Raw genomic sequence first — 25,404 nt, forward strand, 5'->3', positions numbered from 1 at the left:
GGCTGCTCTAAGAATTGATCCATCACATATAGCTATACATTTGCCAGTAAGGGACAATAGACGTATTTAACTATAATCCGAAACATGCTACCTAGTGAGGATGTCTGATTTAGACCAAGTGGGAATTACAGTGCTTCCAGCAAAATAAGCATCAGTCTATCACAGCCCAGTATGCTTGCCTACCGCCAGTCAGCACTAATTATCAGTAGTGAGTTGGAGGGGTATAAACCATGTACAGTGGAACCTCGGGATACGAAATACCCGGGTTACGAATTTTTCGGGACCCGAAAAAATCCAATTGGAAATTATTGATCCGGGTTACGAAATTTTTTTCGGGTCCCGAAAAAACTTTTGGTGCTTTTTGCCGCGATTTTACACCAAATCGCGGCTTTTCCCCATTAGCGGCTATGGGGATTCGGCTTGCGAAAGCCGTTCGGGTTACGAAAGCGGCCGCGGAACGGATTACTTTCGTAACCCGAGGCTCCACTGTAGTTGTTTGAGTATTGGGACTCTGAATCTAGAGATCAAAGTTCAATTCAGTGCTTAGCCATGGAAACCCACTGGTAAATCACACTCAAACCCAGAAAACACGATAGGCTTTCCTTAGAGTTACCATAAGTGAATAATAGAAGACACACAACAACAATAAACAAACAAGGCAAAACTAGTGCTACATTTCCTTCCCTTTAATATACTGAATGCTTTCTTTTAAACCTATCTGTAATATCTAAAAATGTGTCTGAAACACTAGCAAGCTCAGACTAAAGGGTGCATAAACTTGAAAATTTGTCAGAAGATCTAATTATGATAATATCTTGGTCTCAAGTTTTCAAATATGGTTTAGGCACTCACATTTTCTAAATTGGATCAGGCAACTTGTGAGATTAACAAAGGAATTATTTCTGTTACACTAAAGCCACAAATTCTGTAGTTCAAGTCCATTAAGATAGTGAAGTGGTTTAATGAAAAACATAATAGCTACTTTTCTTTGTCGTTCATTCTTCAATGACAAAAGGTATCTCTCTGCTACTTTCAGGACTGTTTCTTTGTTTTGTTATTACTTCTGGGTCACATAATTATATTTATTTTGTAGCACAGAGATGGTGTAGCGGTTTGTGTGTTGGACTCTGGAGACCAAGGTTCAAATCCCTGTTCATGCATGGAAACCCAATGGGTGACCTTAGGCAAGTCACACACTCTCAGCCTCAGAGGAAGGCAAAGGTAGACTCCCTCTGGACAAATTCTGCCAAGAAAACACTGTGATAAGGTCCCTTTAGGGGTACCGTGAGCCATAATTTTTGCAGAGTGCCTAATTTAATCTTCAGCTTTGCTGATATAGAGACAATTATATTGTTTTGATTAAGTCTAAGCCAATATAGGTTGTTCTGAACTTGGGAAAGAAACAAAGATTTTTTAAAAAAACCACAACTAAGCAGTTGTCTGAATCTCAGCTAGCTCTGCAGTTGGACATGGAGTGAAACCATTAATAGTTGTATACCTTCAAGGTGTTTGACTTAAGGCGACCCTAACGGAAACCTATAATGGAATTTGTTCAGAGGGGCTTTGTCTTTGCCTTCCTCTAAGGCTGAGACAGTTTGACTCGCCCAAGGTCACCCAGTGGGTTTCCATGGCTGAGGAGATTTGAAGCCTGGTATCCAGAGTGCTAGTTCAATGCAATGTGAAAGGTGATATTTTAATGCCCCTTCTCTGAGCCTATCCTTCAGTTTTTCAATGTTAGGCCTGATGATGAGTTCTGGGGCATTCTGAGGCTTTCACCGTTACATATTACAATTTTACTGGCCCTAGTAAAGGCTATTATCCAGCTATGATTTTTGGATAATTTGTAAGCGTGCGCTGTCAGCTACCTCCCCACTCCACATGCACTTGTGTGGATTATTTAGTCTATCTAGGCCAGAGCCATCTGTGTTGTTTCTTACTGAGCATATTCTGCTGCATGTGCAAAAAGATGCTGCCAAATTTAAGATTGCAGCGCTGGCCCAGACTGAGTGGAATAGCTGCTTTAGATTGCAAATGCTGGAAGAAGGGAAAGCAGAGAGCAGTAGAAGATATAACTTAAAGGCAGAAGTGTTTGAGCCACATGGCCTCTAGCCCTTCAGCTAGTCTGTTCTGTGCAAGCTGTAATGGAGGAAGAAGATGCTGTAGGATTTAACTATCAGTCTTATCGACTGCTGCTTTGGAAAAGAAGGAGGAACAATCTTGTTCTTCACCTCAAGCAACAGAGGGGCTAGGGCTATAGGCAGGGCCCCCAGAACTGATTTTAAGGAAGGGGGGACTCAACATTAGCATGAAGGTTGGAATTAATTTTGACTACCTGCACCAATGAAAATATATAGTGCATTAAAGAATGACCAGCTGAGAGTAGTGACAATCTCAGGACCACACAAAATAAGGATTATTCAGTACGCTTCCAAGCGATCATTCCTGAGGGGGTTTAGATACACAGTCTTGGTGGGCCAGATTTGCTTGATCTGAAAAAATCTGAATTAAAATACAAAAATATGATTTTTAAACTGAATCGTTTTAATGTGTACTGGTTTGATGTGTGGTTTTCAACAGATGTTGTGTGTTGTATGGTAATTGTTATTGTTTCCTGCCTCAATCCATGGGGTAGGTAAATAAAATTATTTTCATTAATTATTAATATTCTCCTAAGCGGCGGGGGGGGTCATTCTGGGGGCCATGCTGTTGGGCTGGGCTGTGTATGAGGGTCAATGAGGAGGAGGGCTTGCTCTGTTGTCCAGGGTGTGTTCTTACTTAATGTTCCTATTGTGGGTATGAGAGGTCCCTTGCATAGGGCAGGCCACCAACATTTGAAGATCCAAGACTATGTTTTGTTAACTGCCCTTGAGTCGACCTGGACTCATGGCAACCCTGTGGATGAGGCATCTCCAAAACCCCTCGTCCTCTATTGCTCTGGCCCTGTAAATTTGGGTCCAAATTGAGTCCATCCATCTGGCATGTGGCCTTCTCCTCTTTCTACTTCCCTCTACCTTTCCTAGCATTATTCTCTAAAGCAGGGGTCGGCAACCCCCGGCCTGCAGGCCGCATGCAGCCCGCCAAGGCCAGGGAACCGGCCCGCGCCCGGTGCTGCCGCCGCCGCGGCAGCAATCAGCGGCAGCACCAGGCCCTTTGGGGGGGCCACTGGCCTCCTCCCTCTTGCGTGAGCCGCTGCTCACGCGAGAGGCCAAAGGCGCCGCTCGCTCGCGCGAGTGGCCAAAGGTCTCTCGTGCGAGTGGGCGGGGCCTTTGGGGGGGCGCCAGCCTCTTCCCTCTCGTGCGAGCCACTGCTTGCGCAAGAGGCCAAAGGCACCACTTGCTCACGCGAGAGGCCAAAGGTCTTTGGGGGGGCCTTTGGGGGGGCCGCTGGCCTCCTCCCTGTCGCGCAAGCGGCAGCTCGCACGAGAGGCCAAAGGTCTCACGCGCAAGCAGGTGGGGCCTTTGGGGGGGCGCCGGCCTCCTCCCTGTCGCGCAAGCGGCAGCTCGCGTGAGAGGCCGAAGGCGCCGCTCGCTTGCAGGAGAGGCCAAAGGTCTCTTGCACGAGAGGGCGGGGCCTTTGGGGGGGCCGCCGGCCTCCTCCTTCCTGGACCTCTGCTTGCAGCAGGTGAGGGAAGGGAGGATAGGAAGGAAGGAAGGAGAGAGAGTGGAAGGGAGAGAAAGAAAGGGAGAAAGATAGGGAAAGAAGAAGAGATGGAAGGAAGGAAGGAGAGTGGAAAGGAGGGAAGGAAAGAAAGAGGTGTGGAGGGAGAGATGGGGAGAAGGGAGAATGAGAATGAGAAAGGAAGGGTAGGAGGAAAAGGAAGAGAGAGACGGATGGAAGGAAAGAAAGGAAGGAAGGTGGAGGGAGGGAGAGAAAGGGAAAGGGGAGAATGAGAAAGGGAGGGGGAAGGAAAAGGAAGAGAGAGATGGGTGGAAAGAAGGAAAGAGATGAAAGGAAGGAGAGAGAGTGGAAGGGATGGAAAGAAAGAAAGAAAGAAAGAAAGAAAGAAAGAAAGAAAGAAAGCTGTGTGGAGGTAGAGATGAAGAGAAGAGAGCCAGGAAGAAAGAAGAAAGGAAGGGGGAAATGAAGGCGAGAGGGATTGAAAGATGTGTGGAGGGAGAGATGGGGGAGGGAGGGAGGAAGACAGAGATGAGGGAAGGGGATGTGAAGGGAGACATAGGGAAGGAAGGAAGGAGAAAGAGAAGGGGAGATGGGAAGGAAGAAGGGATGGACCTCTGCCTCCAGCAGGAAGGGAAAGAAGGAAGGAAAGAAAGAGGTGTGGAAGGAGAGATGGGGAGAAGGGAAGGGAGCTAGGAAGACAGGAGGGAGGGAAGGAAGAAGGAAAGAGGAAGAGAAAGGGAAATAAAGGAAGAGGTGGGATGGAGGGAAGGAAGAAAGGGGAAATAAAGGAAAGGGAGGAAGAAAGATGAATGGAAGGAAAGAAAGAAAGAGTAAAAGGGAGAGTGAGAGAGGGGGAATAAAGGAAATGGAGGAAGAAAGGCATGGAAGGGTAGTAAGAAGGTGAAAGGGAAATAGAAAGGGAAGAATAAGGAAAAGGGAGGAAGAGAGAGACAGATGGAAGGAAAAAGAGTGGGAGTGAGGGAAGGAAGTGGGAGAATGAGAAAAGGAGATGGAAGAAGGAAAAGGGAGGAAGAAAAGAGAATGAATGTGAGATGGGGGGTGGCAGGTCTGGCAAAGAGGGCCAGGCCTCTAGCGCTGGTGCCCGCCATTGGCTTTTTTGTGGGCCCCTGACAGGGCCTGGGGCCCGTCAAGGGCCCAGAAAGAGGGCGAGGCCTCCAGCACTGGCCCCGCCCCTGGAGGGTGGAAGCTCCACCCCCAGTGTGTGGCACTGCCCCCGGAGGGTGGAAGCTCCACCCCCCGGCTTCGGCCCCCCAGTTGTCTGAGGGACAGAAACCCAGCCCCTGGCTCAAAAAGGTTGCCTACCCCTGCTCTAAAGAGTCGTATCTTCTCATGATGTGGCCAAAGTATGACAGCCTCAGTCCAGTCATCTTGGCTTCCAAGGAGGTTTCAGGCTTGATCTGTTCAAAGACCCGTTTGTTTGTCTTTTGGGGTGTCCGAGGCATCCTCAGCACTCTTCTCCAGCACCACATTTTGAGTTAATTGATTCGTATCTTCTTTCTTATCTGTCCAGCTCTCACATCCCTACATAATAATAATAATAATAGTAATAATTATTATTATTTATATTCTGCTTTTTCTTGAAGGAATCAAAGCAGATTCCAGCAGTATAAATAAAACAATTAAAAATTACAATTAAAAAACCCCAAGACCCCAACCCTCCCCCCAAACATAAAAACAGTGATCAACTCATAAAAAGAGATTAAACATCAAAGAATTTAAAACTATCCAAAAGGAATACATTAAAATTTCAGGCATATTAGCAGAAGAAACGAATCTTCCTCTAGAGAAGTGGGGGATGGGGTGATAGTGTAAAACAATTTTGGTAACAATAGCAATAGAGGTGTCACTAGAGGGGGAGGCAAGTCTAACACTACATGGTAACACGGAATACAATGGCTTGTACGATTCTAACTTTAGTGCTTAGTTGTATATCTTTGCATTTTAGGATCTTTTCTAGTTCTTTCATGGCTGCCCTCCCCATTCTTAGTCTTCTGATTTCTTGACTGCAGTCCCTGCTCTGATCAGTGTTTGATCCCAGGTTTGAGAATTCAGTGGCTTCATTCACACTACATAATGAACCGATTTTTAAGCTGGATCTTTTCGAATCGATGGACCGATTCAGCACCCAATAGATGTTCACACTAATCAAACCGTGATCAAATATGCCAGTTTCAATTTAATCCACATCGTGTTCCACATTCACCATTAGGATCAACTCAAAATGGAGTTGGTTCACAGGGGTGACCGAGCCACAGGGAACCGGATCCGATCAACGACGCTGCATTCACACTTGCGCTGAATCGATTCATTTTAAAAAGTTGCGGGGAATGCCTGAGATTCAGAAGAACCAGTTTAACTGGGTTTAGCGCTGCTGGGAAAAGAGCTAATAATAATAATAATAATAATAATAATAATAATAATAATGTGGATTAGACAGTCCTACCTTAATTGTACGATTTTAATTGTACGATTTTAATTGTTGTTTTAATGCTTTTTATATTGTATTGGAAATTTTAATTTAATTGAATTTTAATCTATTTGTGGTTTAATTTTTATTTTATTGCTCTTTGATTTATTTCTTATGTTCAAGAGGGGGAGGGTTGGGATGTGGGATTGTTTTTAATTGTGCATTTTTATTTTTATGACATTTTATTATACTTCTGTTGTAATCCGCCTTGATTCCCCTGAGGAAAGGCGGAATATAAATCATCATCATCATCATCATCATCATTATGATGTTGGTAGCCGCCTTGGGTCCCATTTTGGGAGAAAGGCAGGTTAAAAATAAAATAAATAAAAAATAAAATTGAATCCACGAAACATCCATAAATGAGGGGCAGTGGGAATAGTGAGGTTTGAGTGTAGGGCTAGGACAGTCTGGAGACCAGGGTTCAAATCCCTGCTTGGCTATGCAAACCCGGCGGGTCACACTCTCTCAGCCTCCTCAGGGGAAGGCCATGGCAATTGGCAAACCTCCTCTGAGGTAATCTTGCCAAGAAAACCCCACGATAGGTTGGCCTTAGGGTCGCCATAAGTGAGAAACGTCTTGAAGGGACAACGACGACGACACTGAAGATCCTAAGAGAGGCCCTTCCTTGGTTGCCTACTTGCCTCACACAATTCACAAAACCATTGGGCAAAACTGCTAGGCCTCAGGCGCCTCCTCAGTTTTTACCTCACGCCTTTCAGTTTGAGCAAATATTTACACGGAATAATAATAATAATAATAATAATAATAATAATAACACAGAAAGTTTTGGGTTTTTTTTAAAAAAATTATTTATTTATTTTTCCTTCCCTTTTTTGTGCGTGACGTAAAATAAAAAATAATAATAAAATGACACATCGCGACTCCGCCGGGACTCGAACCCGGAACCTTTGAATCTCTTCCATCCTCTAGAAGTCCAATGCGCTATCCATTGCGCCACGGAGCCACCTGTTGGATTCCCTGCGCATTCGCTAAACTACTCGGAGGCAGGCTTCCCTCCGCGGCCCCAAACATTGGAGGCTCAAATTTAAAACCAAACTGCTCTGTGGGCGAAGGAGACTCGGCGCGCGGCTCCATTCCAAGGCCGCCTTCTTAGTTTTAATGCAATGATTACATGACTCTCTTCTCACAGACTCACTCTCTTTTCCCTCATAGAGGCCCCTTTTCTAGGCGCCAGGGTTCGTTAAGGCCTTGAGGAGCCGAATTTTATACATATCACGTCAGGAAAACACTGTTTTAGGGTTTAGCTTTGCTTAATAGCATCCAGACTGGAGAAATAACCCGCTTTGGCCCCGCTTTAAGTCTTGGCGCTTTGCTATGTAATTCTGGGAGATGGAGTTTGTTGTGGGGGCCACAACAAACTCCAACTCCCAGAATTCCATAGCCTTGAGCTAGACAGAGTTAAAGCGGTATCAAACTGGGTTATTTCTCCAGTGTGAATGGAGGACCCAATAACTTTACTGACAGAAAAGTTGTTGTAAGATTGAAAACAGCAGAAATTCCCCTGAAATCAGTGTTTTTAATCCCCTGAAGTCAGTATTTTAGATGGCTCTCTATAAGGCTGTAAAACACACTGCAGATATAATCCAGTTTGAGACCGCTTTAGTTGCTCTGTCTCAAGGCTTGGGAATTCTGTGAAGTGTAGTTTTGTGAGTCTTTTATCTTTCTCTAAGGCCACAATAAACTACAGTTCCCAGGGTTCCCTAGCACTGAGCCAGTGCAATTGAAGCAGTCTCAAACTGGATTATTTTGCAGTGTGTTTTGGACCTTTTAAGGCTGCAAAATGACAGTGAGCTGCTGCATGTCATGTCCTAGTCCTACGCAGTTCAATGGGATTTAGCTTGCATTCACATTGTAGGGCTACTGCAGTTTGATACCGCTTTAAGTGCTGTAGCTCCAGCGTATGGAACCATGGGATTTGTAGTTTTACAAGGGCTTTAGCCTTCTCTGCCAAAGAGTGCTGGTGCCTCTCACAAAGCTGCAAATCCTAGGACTGTGTGGGGTGCAGCCATGGCAGTTAAAGGGGTGCCAAACTGTATTATTTCTACAGTGTAGACGCACTCTGAGTTATGAGGCCAAGGCACACAAGAGGACTGTGCAATTAAAAGAAGAAATATTGACTATCTGATAAAACAAATAGGGATATAATGTCAGGGTTCTATATCGAACTATACCGCATCAGTTCCCTTATGGAACAGAATTTAAATATAATTTTAATATGACAGTTTAAAACAAGTAGACTTAACCCTGTTTTATTTAATATTCAGCAATTATATACTTTCTGATCACTTGAAAATGATATTCCCCACTACTATTCAGTTCTGCTGGATATTACGCTTTTACAAAAAAATGTCATTCATTTGCATTTCTTTTCTTTCTTTTTTGGGAAATGCTTTTTTATTAAACATATTTATAATATGTATAAAACAAACAAACAAAAATCCATCTGAGGAGGTAGACTTTAGTCTATTTTTTTCTTTCAGTTATTATTATTATTATTATTATTATTATTATTATTATTACTATATTTATTTGTATCCTGCTCTTGTTCCAGAACTGGGAGTCAAAGTGGCTTCACAATATTCAAAGAGTAATACAGTTAAAAACATAGAAAAGAGGTGAGTTAAAAAGGAATTAAATTATTGCAATGTTAAAATAGATAGCTATTAAAAGAATGAAATACGTTTTAAAAAGATAAAACTGTATAAAACATGTTAAAATGAAACAACATCCCAAGCTAGTCCTTTACAAGCATTCAGTGTCTCAAAGGTGCTGCAAGATCTGCAAGAAGCAAACACAAAAAATACAACATACATGGAAATAATTTAGAAATGAGAAGTAATAACTCTCCAGAATCCACCTATCTTATTATATTTTATATCATTTGTACCTCTTATCTTTAACACTTTATGCCATTCATACTCTAACAATCATTCATACATTTATACCCATTTCATCCCATTGACTTCTTAATTCTACTTCACAGAGTTAAATATATTTCTATTTCCCTACTGTATTGTCTTAATTCTTATATCCTATTTATTAATTACCAACCCTAAATTCCACAAAGAAAAGAGATCTATAGTCTTTACCTTTCTTCTATTCTTCCATGTTCCCTAAAATTAGTTTTAAGTTCGGTTTCCAAATATCTATATCTATACACACACACACTCCTTTATTATATTTCAAGATCTACCTTCATCATCTCATTTATCATTTTCTTCCTTCCTTTCCCATAGAACAGCTATATTCTTCCAGTTGTTCACATAACATTTGGTTCGTTTGCATTTCTCAGTTGTCTGGGAAAGATTTACAGTACTAGAGAGAGAGAGAGATTATAAAAACAAAGGAAACAATAATTTTTCTTATACTGTGTTCTGTTTGTGTATGGAAGCTTTGTAGTTATACAGAACTCTTTATCATTAGTGAGATTAATATTGCTCATCTAAATGGGATGCCAGAAGGTTGTTTTGTTGAAGCAGATGCTTCAGATAGCAAATGGATTGACCGATGATGTTAATAATTTGCTGAAGCTATTCCAGTCTGCAGCAGACATCAAATGCATGTGAGATAAAGCATTAATTAAATAATTACTTTTTTAAAAAAATAGCAATGCTCTAGCTAGATAATAGTTCAGGTTTCAGGTTACAACGGACTTGGTCATTTTTATATGTGTCGAAAGAGGTACATTTTTTTCTGATAGGGCCACCCTTTGCACAAAAACAACTTTATTTAACCATCCTCCAGCTGTAGTGAATAACCGAATGTTCATTCTGCTTAGCTTGGGAGCTTGCCCACTGTTTATACATTCATGCAGTGAGTTCTCACTTTGCCAGCTGTGCATCTGCTGTTTTTGTTGGTGGTGGCTAAATGCCTCACCTTGGTCTATCACTTTAGGATGTTTTTGATACATAAACCGCAGACAAGAAACTGTTGCCTTTACTTCAAGATGAGACTGTTGCCCTCACGCTTCAGAATGTTCTTGGTATGTAAGCCACAAACAAGAAACTGTCGCCAGGATTTGGGCCCAATGCTGGGTGACCAGATGTCCTCCTTTTCTGTCCTACATGTTAACCTTCTGTCCAGGAAGAATTTCAAAATGTCCTCTATTTTGAGCATGACTAAGAAGCATGGATTTATATTAGTGGTTTTAGCTTTTATTTTGTAATGTCCTACATTTTTCTTAAATGCCCTACAGCTGGCGGTGCCTTTTCTTTCTTTGTGATCAGGACATCTGGTCACCCTGGTCTAATGACATTTGTCAATCCTATGTCCAGGACCTTGGTTTCAGCAGTAGAGCAGGTTGCAATGAGGATGAGGCCTGTTGTGTGCCTTCAAGTAGTTTCTGACTTATGGCAATATTAAAGCAACCTATTGTGGGGTTTTCCTTGTAAGATTTGTTTGAAGGAGGTTTGCCATTGACTTCCCATGAGAGAGTATGACTCACCCAAGTTCACCCAGTGGGTTTGAATGGCTAAGCAGGGTCTCCAGAGTTGAACACTCAAACTACTACGCCACACTGGCCTCTTGTATTGCTTATGACTGCCAGGGGTAGCATGGGTTTCTGTCATGCTTGAAGAGGAGGACATGAAGACGGCTGTGGCTTACTCAAACCTGTGCCAGCCTCTCTCACATGATACGGCTGCAGATTCCTTAGCAATTCTCCAGCTCAGGAATATAATAAAGGACTAGTGGAGATGGGAGTGGCACCTCAAGGGGCCTAGTTTAGGACCTCAGTGGTAGAGCAGCACGGAAGATATACACAGTCGGACCTCCACATTTGCAGCTTTGACTTTTGCAGATTCGATTATTTGTGGATTCGATTAATATGTTCCCTCTAGGAATCTCTAGGTCCGCTAGTGCACCTCTGACAGAAATTGACCATAGAGTTGGCTGGAATATTTAGAGAGTACTAGAGAAAACACTTCTTTAGGCATATGATCAACTTCTGCACTGGAGGAGCTGGAGATTTCTAGAGGGGTGCTCTCTCAAGTAATAAAAAATGTGTTTTTTCTACTTTCATGGAGGACCTGTGCCCCTAACCCCAGTGAATGTGGAGGGCCCACTGTATTTATTTTATCCAGCTGATATATGTAAACAGTATACAATTTATAGGGTTGGCGATTTGGGAATGTCCCAGGTCCTGAGGCTTCTGGGCCTCTACAAGAACAGGGGTATGAAAACATTTTGGTCCTAAGGACCACACTGATGTTGGCTAAGGGTCATATTTCTAAACATATATGGCTCTCCTCTTCCTCCCTGACCTCAGTGCAGGCTCACCCTCACATTCTCCCATCCTCTCTCTGCAGGTATTCACACACTCACAACTCAGTGTCCAGGCATGGGAAGCATTAACATATCCCTTCCCTGCCCCCCACTGTGCTTTCTGACATTTAGGAATTGCTGTGGTAGTACAGTTGATTCCAGGACCTCCTGTGGATACCAAAATCTGTGGATGCTCAAGACCCATGATATATAATGGCATAGTGAAATTATATCCCTTATTTAATGTTTAATATTTTGGATAATTGAATCTGTGGATAAAGAATTCGTAGATATGGAGGGCTGACTGTAGAAGCTAAAACCTCTGTATGTGTTCACATGCACACACCCAGTTATTTCAGAAGAGGAATGAAGCAATAATTTGAACAGATGACTTTAGCTGCAACCTTTTAGCTGTGGCGAGAGGCTAGTTTTGGATCAACGTTACACTACTCTGTTTTGTTGTTATTGTTAACCACCCTCAAGTCGATCTTTGACCCATGGTGGCCCTGTGGATGAGACATGTCCAACAAGACTCCCTATCTTCCACTGCTCTGCTCAGATCCTGTAAATTCATGCCTGTGAGCTCCTTAATAGTTCATCCATCTGGCATCTTCTCTTTCTACTTCCCTCTAGCTTTCCTAGCATCAAAGAATCATAGAGTTGGAAGAGACCTCAAGGGTCATCCAGTCCAACCCCTTGCCAGAGAGGAACACACAATGTAAGCACCCCTGACAGATGGCCATCCAGCCTCTGCTTAAAGACCTCCAAAGATGGAGACTCCACTACACTCCGAGGGAATGTGTTCCACTGTCAAACAGCCCTTACTGGCAGGAAGTTCTCCTAATGTTGAGGTGGAATTGCTTTTCCTGTAGTTTGAATCCATTACTCTGGGTCCTATTTTCTGGAGCAACAGAAAACAAGCTTACTCCATCCTCAATATGAATCCTTTTTGAATTGTGGTGTCCAGAACTGGATGCAATATTCCAGGTGAGTCCTGACCAAAGCAGAATAGAGTGGCACAATTACTTCCTTTGATCTATAGACAATGTACTTCTATTGATGCAGCCTAGAATCTCATTGGCCTTTTTAGCTGCCGCATCACACTGTTGACTCATGTTCAACTTGTGGTCTACTAGGACTCTTAGATCTCTTTCACATGTCCTGCTATCAAGGCAGGTGTCCCCCATCCTATATCCATACGTGGTAACAGGGAAAACAATGTCTTTTACAATTCTGACCTTTGTGCTCAGTTGTATATCTTTACATTTTAGGATCTTTTCTAGTTATAGGTTTATAGTTCTCTGAGGCTTAAGGGCTCCCTGGCTGGGAATTCTAAGTGCCCCTCCCTAAACTACAAATGCCAGGATTCCACAGGAGGCAGCCATACCAGTTAAAGTGGAATACATCCATGAAATCTTCTTCCTATATACCTTCAATTTAAAAATGTAAATTAGTTAAATTGTTGTTTGTGTAAATATTGATACTAATTGGAGAGGACAGGGACAGAAGAGACTAGGAACATGGACATAAAATGTGAATTTACTATGTTGTTGTTGTTGTTTTATGCCTTCAGGTCATTTCTGACTTATGGCAACCCTGAGGTGAACCTATCATAAGGTTTTCTTGGTATGATTTGTTCAGAGGAGATTTGCCTTTGCTTCCCTCTGAGGCTAAGAGAGTGTGACTTGCCCAAGGTCACCTAGTGCATTTCCATAGCCAATCCAGGATTTGAACCCTGTGCTCCAGAATTGTAGTTCAACCACAACACCATGCTGGCTCAATTCTTCTTTTCCCCCAAACTACCTAGCAGCTGCAATCTGTAATGACACAAGTTTGAAGAAGATGGTTTTTCAATAACAGGATGTATTTGTTGAACTCCACCCTCCAAAAAAAAGTAGAATAATAAAAATGGAGAAGAAAGGAAACAAGTGATTAACATTTGTATTTATTTTGTGATCCTAGCCTATCACTTGACTGACAGCCAAAGAATATGTGAGCTACAGCATCAGTTCTCCAAGGACCTGATTTAATGAATGTTCTAAATGCCATTTTGTTCAACTGAATTTTGTTCTACTTTTTGTCCTAGTAAGTTCATTATTTTGTTCTCCTTAACATCTTAATAGCATTAGTTTAACAAAGTATTTTGCTTTACAATATTATTTAAAATCGTAGTGCCGATTGTAGTGCATCAATGCCCCAAATGTGCCCATTTTGCATAATGGGTTTTTCTGTATGCAAGGTACTTTGTTCCCTTGTTGGGGCAGGATGGTAAATAATTATTCACTGGGGGGAAAAGAAACAGACAGATATAAAGCTTATTTTCCTTTTCCCTTTTTTAAAAAAATCAAGTACAGAGGTTGGCTTAGAAGCAGAAGGCCAAGAAGCTGCTGCCAGCCAGTTAATAGTCCAATGGTCTGGAACAGTGCTGTCAGGGAAGGGCTTCATAGCAGGTGGCTAGGGCCTCATTCACAGCCCAGATGGACAGGCTCCCACAACTGGCATGGCATGCTTGCTGCACTTTGAAGTAAGTGAAGTATACTTTACCATCTATTCCTTCCTTCGTTCTCCCAGGTCAAGCCATTGTGAACAGATTTCAAAATTACCAAAGAGCAACATTGCTGGTCTGACTCCTTTGCATAAGATTTAGGTTATGCAGGCATCAATGTGGAGGGCCCATGTCCCATGTTACATTGGAGTTTATCACATGGGAGGAATTTCTCTTAATTTCGAAGGAAAGGAAAGTGGGGCCAGAACGCATTCACATGAATTTGCTAGTTCAGCGAATTTACATGAATTCGAATTGCGTTTGAACTGACTTCCCATTGCCCGAAAATAGCTTGCCATTGCCCGAAATTGCGTGTGATCACCTCTCACGTAATAACGTGAAATCCCATGATTGCTTTTGTACTGACTTCCCATTGCCTGAAATTGTGTGTGGTAGTCTATCACGCAATAATGTTAAACCCCATGATTGCGTTCGGATTGCCATTGGATTATACTTCCAATTTCCCTTGTCTGATAACGTCCATTACCTAATGAAGAAGGGAAGGAGTATGCACTTGCTTTTCCATTACACAACTGTTGACGTATAAGTAGGGTTGCCATGTCCCACCCCCAGGCGGGACAATCCCGCTTTTGAACCGGGTGGGGTCACCCCGTCCCGGTTCGTTCATAGACCTGGGTATGCCCCAGGTCCACTGCCACTGCTGGTGCCTATGGCAGCTGCTGTGCTGGCCGTTGCACACAGCTGTTTCTGCAGGCGTGGTGCTGTGCGCCGCATGCCACACACCACCACTGCTGCAGCCGCCACTGACGTGGCCTTTGCCGCCCACCAGCACTTCCTGTAGCCCTGCGCGCTCCTCCTGAGGCTGGCTGGCCAATGGATGCTGGCAGGGGACGGGGCTGTTGTAGCTCCAGTCTGCCCCCATTGGCCAGCCAGCCACAAGAGGAGGAGCTCCTCCTCTTTTTGCTCCCCACGTTGGCTGGGCCGGGCTGGAGGAGGAGGAAGAGTAGTAGTAGTAGTAGTAGTAGTAGTTGGAGGATTATTTCCATTCCATTTGTCAGGTTTGCTTTGTTTTAACAATGATAGTGATGATGATGGTGGTGATGATGATGATGGTATCAATCAGCTTCTGAGGCATGCACTCACTCTTTCTGAAGGCGAGTGTGTTCAAAGTGCATTTCTGTGTATTTTCGGTGCTTTTAATGCTAACAGATCTGCCTTGTTTTGACAATGATAGTGGTGGTGGTGGTGGTGGTGATGATGATGATGGTGGTGGTGGTGATATTGATATCAGCCAGCTTCTAAGGCATGGCCAATGTAAGTTGGTCTGATTTTTGCAAACTCATGCGCAGTGAAGAAAAACCAAAGTACCTTGACCAAGTACACACTTCTAAGAAGTATAGTTGGTGCAAGACACCTGAAACCGAAGGCAAATCCACTTCTTGTGAAATCAGCTTGACATGTTCAATATGCATAGCCATGTGAACCTATGTTCAGTGTGAAACTCAAAGGGTTTAATTATGCAATAAGCCTCTGAAATATGTAAGAAGTCATGTTGAATAAAGCCACGTCCAATGCCCAAATGTGCTGTCGTGTGTGTTTTGGAATGGAGAGGGGGTGTTTGGCCAGAGAGGGAAGTCCATTTCTGCCATCTGTCTAGGAATAATGGCCAAATGTCCTCCATTTTGATCATGCCTAAGAAAGATGCATTTCTATTACCATTTTTAAAAAACGAAGCAATTTTGTTCGTGTGTCCTCCATTTAAAAAAATATGTCCTACATTTGAGGCAAAATTTGCCCTACATTTGTCCTACATTTGTCCCGGTTTGGAGGTCCTGACTTATGGCAATCCTAGCGAAGGCTAAATGTCTCACAAAACTATAGTTCTCAGAATTCCCTAGCATTGAGCCAGGGCTGTTAAAGCATTCTCAAACTGGATTATATCTGCAGTGTGGATGCGAAAATCAAGGGGTGAAAATAATTATGAAGGGCGACAGGGGGTGCCAAAATATGGCCTGGCTCTTCCTTCCCCAAACGGACTCGCCTTTCCCATTCAGCCTCCAAGAGAGGAGCAGTTAGCTTCCTCACTCTGAGGAGGCCTTCTGCCTCCATTTCAAAAAAGAAAAGGGCAAGAAATTTCCCTCTAATTTCCTAATGTGCCCCAAAGGTCACATAGCCCACCCTCAGAAAACAACAGCCCTGCAAGGCTGGCCACCCAAAGCCTTACACAGCTCTTTACAAAGCGAAACAACAACCCAAAATACAAATGGAAGCCTGCCTACGGCATGCAGCCTAAACACAAAAACAAGAAATTATAACATGACCAATATATTATCATTATAATAAATTTAAAACAATATATTATGAAATACTGCATATTTATACAAACTGTCACTCATAAAGATGTAAGTCGGAAGGCTTCCCTTACATTTTAAAAGTTTTTAAGATTTGAAATTTAATATAAACTTTAAAATTAATTTAAAAAATTATTATGTTATTATCATGTATTTTAATTTAAATTATTTTAAAATTAACTTTAAATTATTTTAAAATTTAAATTTTAAGTTTGAAATTTAATATAAATTTTTTAATTATTTTAAATTTTAATCACGGCCTCGAAACTCAATACAAATCCTAGCAGGACCTCAAAAGCTGCCTCCCTCATCCTCAGAAAATATTAAATGAATGCATAAATTGAAGGGCGTGGAGGCCTCAAGGAGGCTTATTCTTATGGGATCCCCCCATTATTTATATTTGGAGGGAAAACCTCTGGAAGCATGAGCTTCCTGTCTGGAGCACGTGCAAACTGCCTGCCCTTAGCGGCAGAAAAGCAAGTCCCAGGAACGGACATGACAACCCTCTAGGCTTGTTTTCTTTCCCAAAGGTTCCGTCTCCGCTCTGGAACCTTTACTCCATTCTGGAAGCCAACTGTTGGCTGTTGGCTGTTGGCTGTTGCTGGCCAGGCGTCTGTCTTCCTCGCAGGCTCCTTGGCTTGGTCTCCAGGTCTCAAGCCCTCTGTTGACCATTTCCAAAGCCAGGGGCTTCCTCAGAGTGAGCAAGGAAAGAGCAGAGGTCAAACAGATTCCTTCCCTCCTTCTCTCCTTCCTTCCTTTCCTCGTTCTTTCTTTCCCTCCTTCCCTGTTCCCTTTTTCTTTCTATACTTCCTTCCTTCCCCCTTCCTTTCTTGTTTTCCTTCCTTCCCTCCTTCCTTCATTTCTTCCTTCCTTTCCTCTTTCTCTCTTTCCTTCCTTCCTTCTTTCTCTCCTTTTCTATTTCTTTCTTTCCTTCCTACTCTCCTCCCCTCTTTTTCCCTTCCTTCCTTCCTTTTCTTTCCTTCCTTCCTTCCTTCCCTCCCTCCCTCCCTCCCTCCCTCCCTCCCTCCCTCCCTCCCTCTTTCCTTCCTTCCTTCTCTCCTTCCTTGTTTTTCCCTCTTTCTTTCCTTCCTTCCTTCCTTCCTTTCGTCCTTCCCTTTCTTTCTTTCCTTCCTTTCCTCTTTCTGTCTTTTTCTTTCTTTCCTCCCTTCCTTCCCTCCTTAACTTTCTTTTTTCCCTTAGTTCCTCCTTCCTTCATTTCTTGTTTTCTTTCCTTCCTTCCTTCCTTTTTTCCCTTCCTTCCTTCCTTTCCTCCCTCCCTCCCTCTTTCTTTCTTTCTTTCCCTCCTTCCCTCCTTGTTCTTTCCCTCTTTCTTTTCAACCTTCCTTCCCCCTTCCTTTCTTCCTTTCCTCTTTCTTGCTTGCTTTTTCATTCTTTCCTTCCTTCCTTCCTTCCTTCCTTCCTTCCTTCCTTCCCTCCTTAACTTTCTTTTTTCCCTTAGTCCCTCCTTCCTTCATTTCTTGTTTTCTTTCCTTCCTTCTCTCTTTCCTTCCCTCTTTCCTTCTGACTTCCTTTCATCTTCCTTCCTCCTTCCTTCGTTTTCTTCCTTCCTTCTTCCTTCCTTCGTTTCCTTCCTTCCTCCTTCCCTCTTTCTTTCTTTCTTTCTTTCTTTCTTTCTTTCTTTCTTTCCTTCCTTTATACCTTCCTTTCTTGGCCCTCTTACTGAGGCTATATTCTCCTTGTCTCCTCAGATAAGGCAATCAAATAGGTTAGAGCCATTGTCAAAGCCCTCGCTGGTACCAAATGTCTCAAGTCTTGGCTCTCGTTCTTCTTGGTCAGCGATTTCCACAGATCCAAGGAGATGGGGACCAGCAGGAATCCCAACTCTGGCATAAACCAAGAGTAAGTTGGTTACAAGACAGGGCTGGGGGCAGGCGTTGCCAGTGGGGCTACATAGAGTGGACCTTTGTTATCCACTGGGGCTTGGTTCCAAGATCCCCCGTATATAACAAAATCCGTGGAGGCTCAAGTCCCTTTAAATATAATGACATAGCAAAATGGTTTCCCTTATAAAAAATGGAAAATCAAGGTTTGATATTTGAAATTTATACCTTTTTTGAACATTTTCAAACCGTGGATGCTTGAATCCATGTATAAAATATCTGTGTATAAGAAGGGGCGACTGTATAGGAATCCAAAACTCTGAACCAATAATCTTTTCTGTCGCCTCTCTCTTTTCTGCAGGGAAATAATGGCTTTCTTGCAAATTCTGATCCTGCAGCTGGACCTGGTGGCCGTCCTGCGTTAGCACCCTGCCTTCCGTCGCAGTAAGTTTTGGTTCTCCCCGTCTCTCTCTCTCTCTCTCTCTCTCTGGGGTATGGCTTTCCCTTCTGGGCCCAATACAAGGCATTGGTTATTACCTTTAAAGCCCTTCATGGCTTGGGCCTGAGTTACTTGTGGGAACACCTCTCCCTAAACAATGCGCCTCACACTCTCAGAATAACTGGAAAGAATGTGTTAGAATCAACCAGGCTCATATCGACTTCCCAGAGAGCCTTTACAGTAGCTGCTCAGAAATTGTGGAATGGCCTTCCAGAAGAGATCCGTCTCATGGCCTCCTTGGAGGCGTTTAAGAGGGCACTTAAGACAGATCTCTTCTGGCGAGCTTACCCACCTGGCCCTGTGTAAGAGACATCTTCTGACCATTATATAACTTTGAGATAGTTTTGTTGGCCTCTGAGGGTTTCTTTTGGGGCCACCTGAGGCAGGAAAATGGGTCGCAGACGATGGTGCGCTGTCCTCCACAGTTTGCTGTCCTCTGAGCGTCCCTTTTGGGGCCGCCTGAGGCCGGAAAACGGGCCGCAGAGGACAGCGCGCTATCCTCTGCAGTTTGCCGGCCTCTGACGGTCCCTTTTGGGGCCGCAAGAGGCCGGAAAATGGGCCATGGAGGACAGCATGCTCTCCTCCGCAGTTTGCCGGCCCCTGAGAGTCCCTTTTGGGGCCGTCAGAGGTGGGCAAATGGGCCGCGGACAACAGTGCGTTGTCCTCCGCAGTTTGCCGGCCTCTGAGAGTCCCTTTTGGGGCCGTCAGAGGCTGGCAAATGGGCCGTGGATGACGGTGCGTTGTCCTCCGCAGTTTGCCGGCCTCTGAGGGTCCCTTTTGGGGACGTCAGAGGCTGGCAAATGGGATGCGGATGACGACGCATTGTCCTCCGCAGTTTGCCAGCCTCTGAGGGTTTCTTTTGGGGCTGCCAGAGAGTTTGCCAGCCTCTGAGGGTACCTTTTGCGGCTGGCAAATGGGCCGCGGATGACGATGCGTTGTCCTCCGCAGTTTGCCGGCCTCTGAGGTTCCCTTTTGGGGACGCCAGAGGCCTGAAAACGGGCTACGAACGACGGCACACTGTCCTCTGCAGTTTTCTGGCCTCTGAGGGTCTCTTTTGGAGCGGCCTGAGGCCGGAAAATGCGCTGCGGAGGATGGCGCGCTACCCTCTGCAGTTTGCTGGCCTCTGAGGGTTTCTTTAAGGGCCGCCAGAGGCTGGCAAATGGGCCTTTCCTGCCCCAGAACTCTGTCTCGGGAGGGAGATCTAGGGCATGAAGGGCTGTGACGGAGCCCAGGACCCGGCATACCACCTTCCAGGGCTCCACCATGGCCTTTCCTGCCCCAGATCTCTCTCTCGGGAGGCAAGTCTGGGGCTGGAAGGGCCGCGATGGAGCACAGGACCCGGCATACCGCCTTCCTGGGCTCCTCCACGGCCTTTCCTGCCCCAGATCTCTCTCTCGGGAGGGAGGTCTGGGGCTGGAAGAGCCGTAACGGAGCCCAGGACCTTGCACGCCACCATCTTGGGCCCCCCATGGCCTTTCTTGCCCCAGATCTCTCTCTCAGGAGGGAGGTCTTTGGCTGGAAGAGCTGCGACGGAGCCCAGGACCCCGCACGCCACCATCTTGGGCCCCCCCCATGGCCTTTCCTGCCCCAGATCTCACTCTTGGGAGGGAGGTCTTTGGCTGGAAGGGCTGCATTGGAGCCTAGGACCTGGCACGCCGCCGTCCTGGGCTCCCCACGGCCTTTCCTGCCCCAGATCTCTCTCTTGGGAGGGAGGTCTGAGGCTGGAAGGGCCGTGACAGAGCCCAGGACCTGGCATGCCACCACTGCTCCTCCTCAGGGGCCTTTCCCTGCCCCCAGCTGTCTTTCTGGAGACAGCTGGAGGCTGGGAAAGGTCTCTGGAGAGGAGCAACTGGCACGCACCGGTTGCTCCGCCTCCCCCCGCATTTTTCTCAGCCTCCAGTTGTCTCCAATAGGCAGCTGAAGGCCAGGAAAAGACTGGGAGGAGGAGCCAGCCGCGTGCACCTCTGGCTCCTTTTGCCCAGCGCCATTTTCTTGCTTCCCGCTGCGAGAGACAGCGCGAGGCCCAATAATGGCAGGGAAGAGGATGAACCTCTTCTCTTCCCTTCCCTCCCCTCGTTCCCTCTTTCTTTCCCTTTGTCTTCCATCTTTCCCTCCTTCCTTCTTTCTCTCTCTCTCTCTCTTTCTCTCTCTCTCTTTCTTTCCTTCTTCCTTCCTTCCTTCCTTCCTTCCTTCCTTTCCCTCTCCCTCTTTCCTTTATCTCTCCTTCCATCTCCTTTCCTCTCCTCCTTCCTTCTTTCTTTCCCTTTGTCTTCCATCTTTCCCTCCCTCCTTCCCTCCTTCCCTCTTTCTTTTTTTCTTTCTTTCTTTCCATCCATCCTTCCTTCCCTCCTACTCTCTTTCCTGCCTTTGTCTCTTCCTCCCTCCCTTTCTTCCTTTTGTTCATTCCCTCTTTCTTTCTTTCTTTCTTTCTTTCTTTCCCGCCCTCCCTCTCTCCTCCCTTCTTTTTGTTCATTCTTTCCTTCCCTATTTCTTTCTTTCTTCCTTCCCTCTTCTTTCTTTCCTTCCCTCTTTTTTCCTTCCTTCCTTCCTTCCTTCCTTCCTTCCTTCCTTCCTTTCCTCTTTCTTTCCTCTTTATTCCTTCTTTAATTTCTCTCTTTTTTCCTTCTCTTCTTTCCTCCCTTCTTCTCCTTCCCTCCTTCCCCCTTCCTTCTCCCTTCCTTCCCCTCTTCCCTTCCCCTCCTTCCTTCTCCTCCTCCCTTCCCCTCTTCCCTTTCCCTGCTTCCCTCTCCTCTTCCTTTCCCCTCTTCCCTTCCCTCCTTCCCTCCTTCCTTCCCCTCCCTCCCTCCTCCCCCCTTCCTTCCCCTCTATCTTCCCCTTCCCCCTTCCCCTCCTTCCTTCCCTTCTTCCCCTTTTCCCCATAAAAGCCTCCCCATAAAAGCCAATCACATGAGATGGCCTTTCCTTCCCTCCCTCCCCTCCTTCCTTCCTTCCTTCCTTCTGGACATCTGCAGAGAAAGGCAGGAACCAGCTCCCAACAAAAGGCCAAGAAGGCTAGCAAAAGCAGCAGAGAGTCCAAAAAGGCTGGCGAACAACATCCAGCACTTCCATGAAGACCAAGCAGAGGCTTCAGCACTCCTACTACTGTTCTTATTTTTAAAATGTTTTCTGTATTTCTAGTATTGTATTTACTCTATTGTTCTATCTTTTATTCTTCTTATTGCGCATATGCTTCTTGGTTTTTTATTTTCTTTTTTTATATATTTTTTATTTTATTGCATAAATTACATATTACTTGTTACATCATTTCTTTTTTTTTACATTCTTGATATCATTGTTGAGGAATATTATACACTATATACACACCATATATATTCTATATACTTATTATACCATATTAGAGTTTAATCTGATTACTGAATTCATCTTTTGTAATGTCTATTTCTTTTCAATTTTATTTATAACAAAAAAGGAAAAGGAAAAGGGGGGGGGGAAACATAAGAGGGGTAAACATACCCCTGTGTCACTAGCTTTATTTTGTTTGGCAGCCTTTCGAGCCATATCTATGTATTTTTCTTTATTTCAAGCAGATTTCTATTTTCTGCTATTTTGGTTCATCTGACCTGTTACTTTTAGATGAATATACAATTCACTATTGTATATAAATTCCCCCCTCCAATGGTCCATGCTTGCCTACCTTCTGTCTCATCTGATGTCTCATATCTACCAGGTTATTTAAATGCGAGAACTTCATAATTAAGTTTGATAAATGAATGTGAAAAAAAGAAAAGAAAAATTGTTCATTTGATAATTCCATAGCCTTCTTCTTCGCTTATCTGTATCTTTTTCTTTTACCATGAACTGGCAATGATACCACCATAGTTAATATATTATCTCAAAGAGGATCAATGCTTGATATAGTTAACTTCCAAATAACTATAGTGTATCTTGTTATTTGATTGTTTGGAGTTCAAATTTGCAGTCCTTTATCTCATTCAGCTTTGAGATGTCTGAATCATTTCCAGTAGTTCTTATAAAAATGTATGAATCTTTCCCAGACTTTATTTGATTTCTCCACCCAGTTTCCTCTTATAATAGAAGTTAACCTATCTAATTCTAGCATTTCTAAAGATTTTTTTAGCCACTCATCTATTGACGGAGTTTCTTTATTCTTCCATTTTTTCGCAAATGATAGTCTTGCAGCTACAATTAAATATGATAGAATTTTTAAATGTTTCCTTTCTTCTTTGTCTTCCAATATATTTAATAAAAAGATTTCTGGTTTAAACTTTATTTGTGTTTCTAATATTTTTTGAGTGATGTTGTGTACTTGTTTCCAGAAATTATTTGCTTTTTTACAGGTCCACCACATTGCAGTGGTTTCATTCCTTTCTCTCTGGTAGATCCCAGAGGGTGCTGCTCGGGGACAGTTGCTCCAGTAAAAGGGAGCTCACCTGTGGAGTCTCACAGGGTGCTATTCTGTCCCCGATGTTATTTAACATCTATATGAAGTCGCTGGGTGAGATTATTCGGAGTTATGGAGCTGGGTGTTATCAGTACGCTGATGACACCCAAATCCATTTCTCCATGTTTCGTTCGTCGGCCTCGAATTCTGATGGCGTCTCCTCTCTCAATGAATGTCTTCGGGCAGTAATGGGCTGGATGAGGAAAAACAGATTGAGATTGAATCCAGACAAAACGGAAGTGCTCATGGTAACGGCCCCAAAACCAAGAATTGGGTTGCAACCTCCAGTCCTGGATGGGGTCACACTCTCCGTCAAGGACTGTGTTCGCAGTCTGGGGGTGCTCCTTGACTCGTCACTCCTGATGTCGAACCAGGTAAATGCGACAGTCAGGAGCGCCTGTTATCAGCTTGAAAACAGCTGCGCCCTTTTCTGGAAGTAAGGGATCTTGAGACTGTTGTGCACGCGCTGGTAACCTCATGTCTAGACTTCTGTAATGCGCTCTACATGGGGCTACCCTCGTGCTTGGTCCGGAAACTGCAATTAGTACAGAATATGGCAGCCAGAGTAATTTCTGGAACATCCAGGAGGGACCATATTACGCCGGTTCTAAAGTCCCTCCACTGGCTGCCCATTAGCTTCCGGACCCAGTACAAGGTGTTGGTTATCACCTTTAAAGCCCTAAATGGCTTGGGTCCAAACTATCTCCGGGACCGCCTTCTCCCCTACAATCCTCCCCGCGCACTCCGCTCCTCTGGGAGAGGCCCTACTTCAGCCACAAAAATCTAGGCTTTCGACTACCTCCCAGAGGGCATTTTCCATCGTCACCCCCGACTGTGGAATGGCCTGCCAGATGAGATCCGTCTACTTACATCCTTAGACAGCTTTAAAAAGGCTGTTAAGACGGATCTCTTCCGGCAGCCCTTCCCAGAATAGAGAACCCGGCCTTAGAAGAATGTCTGGGAAAGATACTGCTGCTCCCACTGATTGTTTGCGGGTGTGATGCTGCTGACTTTTTGGTCAGTTTTTAACTTGTATGTTTGCTTGTGGGTTTTTTTGTGGCTTTTTAATACTGTATTGGATTTAATACTTTTTTAAGGAGGGGAGGGTAGTAGGGATTTTATATGTTCTGTATTTTTAACTTTGTTAGCCGCCCCGATTGTTCTCAGAGGGTCGGGATACAAATAATAATAATAATAATAATAATAATAATAATTATTATTATTATTATTATTATTATTATGTGGTAAAGGGATCCAATCCTTTTATTGCATTTCCAGCATTTGCCTTTTCCCTTTGTCTTCATTTTGGCTAACTTGCTCAAAGAAAGATACCATCGATGTGTCATCTTTAATGTATTTTCCTTTATGTCCACGGAGGCCGTGAATTTAATATCCTGCCTCCATAATCTTTCCCAGCTTTCTAGTTTTATAGGGTGCCCTATATTCCTAGCCCATTTTATTGTGGTTTCTTTTACAATTTCATCTTCTAATTCTCTTTCTAAGAATAATGAATATAATTTAGATATTTTGGATTTGTTTAATTTAAAAATAATTTTGTGCAATTCATTTTCAGAATTTGTAATACCTTTGATCCTCATATCCGTTTTGAATCTTTCTATGAGTTGCCTATATGGGAACCATGAACAATTATAACCCTTGGCTTCTAGTTCTACTACAGTTCTTATTTTTGGAATTTGATCAGCCCAATTAAGTAATTCTGAGTATCTTAGTGGCATTCCTGTATTTGACACTGTCTCTATTTTCCAAGCCTCTTGTGGTGAAACCCAGACCGGTAACGGTCATTAAAATTTACTTTTAATTTTATTCCATACCAATAATAATGATTTCCTGATACATGATTTTTGAATTCTTTGTTAACAATTATTCTTTTGTACCATAAATATCCATGCCAGCCGAATATTTTGTTGAACCCCTCCAAATTTAATAGTTTTGTATCCTTAAGTGTTATCCAATATATGATTCAAATGAAAGCGCAAGCATAATAATACTGTTTTAAATCTGGAATGCCGAATCCTCCCCTATCTTTTAAGTCTTTCATCACTTTCCATTTTATTCTTGGTTTTTTACCCCACCCACCCCGCACAGAAACCTGGAGAGTTCTGTTTCCCAGGGTTTAAATATCCTATCATTCAGAATAATTGGAATATTTTGATATAGAAAAATTAATTTGGGTAATATAGCCATTTTGATTGTAGCAATTCTTCCCATCATAGATAGATTTAAGGATTTCCATCTTTGTAGATCTTCCCTTATTTTTTTCCATACCACATTATAATTATTACCAAAGAGTTCTGAGTTCTTATTTGTTAGTGTTATCCCTAAATATTTAACCTTTTTACAGTGTGTACAACCTGTATCTGTTTGCATTTTT

General features: G+C 43.7%; 1 long non-coding RNA gene and 1 other non-coding gene across 2 annotated transcripts; one reads left to right on the top strand and one right to left on the bottom strand.

The window, feature by feature from the left end:
- Nucleotides 1–6,987: 6,987 nt before the first annotated feature.
- TRNAR-UCU (transfer RNA arginine (anticodon UCU)) lies at nucleotides 6,988–7,073 on the bottom strand. Its single transcript is given in 2 exon segments — nucleotides 6,988–7,023; nucleotides 7,037–7,073. It is a non-coding gene; the product is annotated as a tRNA-Arg (tRNA).
- Nucleotides 7,074–8,634: 1,561 nt separating this feature from the next.
- Nucleotides 8,635–14,133, top strand: LOC149316513 (uncharacterized). Its single transcript, XR_016280506.1, has 3 exons — nucleotides 8,635–8,745; nucleotides 13,355–13,477; nucleotides 13,742–14,133. It is a non-coding gene; the product is annotated as an uncharacterized LOC149316513 (long non-coding RNA).
- The last annotated feature ends 11,271 nt before the right edge of the window (nucleotides 14,134–25,404 follow it).

Source organism: Sceloporus occidentalis, unplaced genomic scaffold (assembly GCF_023333645.1).
Source record: "Sceloporus occidentalis isolate IW3139 unplaced genomic scaffold, rSceOcc1.0.p SCAF_3, whole genome shotgun sequence".
Taxonomy (NCBI): Eukaryota; Metazoa; Chordata; class Lepidosauria; order Squamata; family Phrynosomatidae; genus Sceloporus; species Sceloporus occidentalis.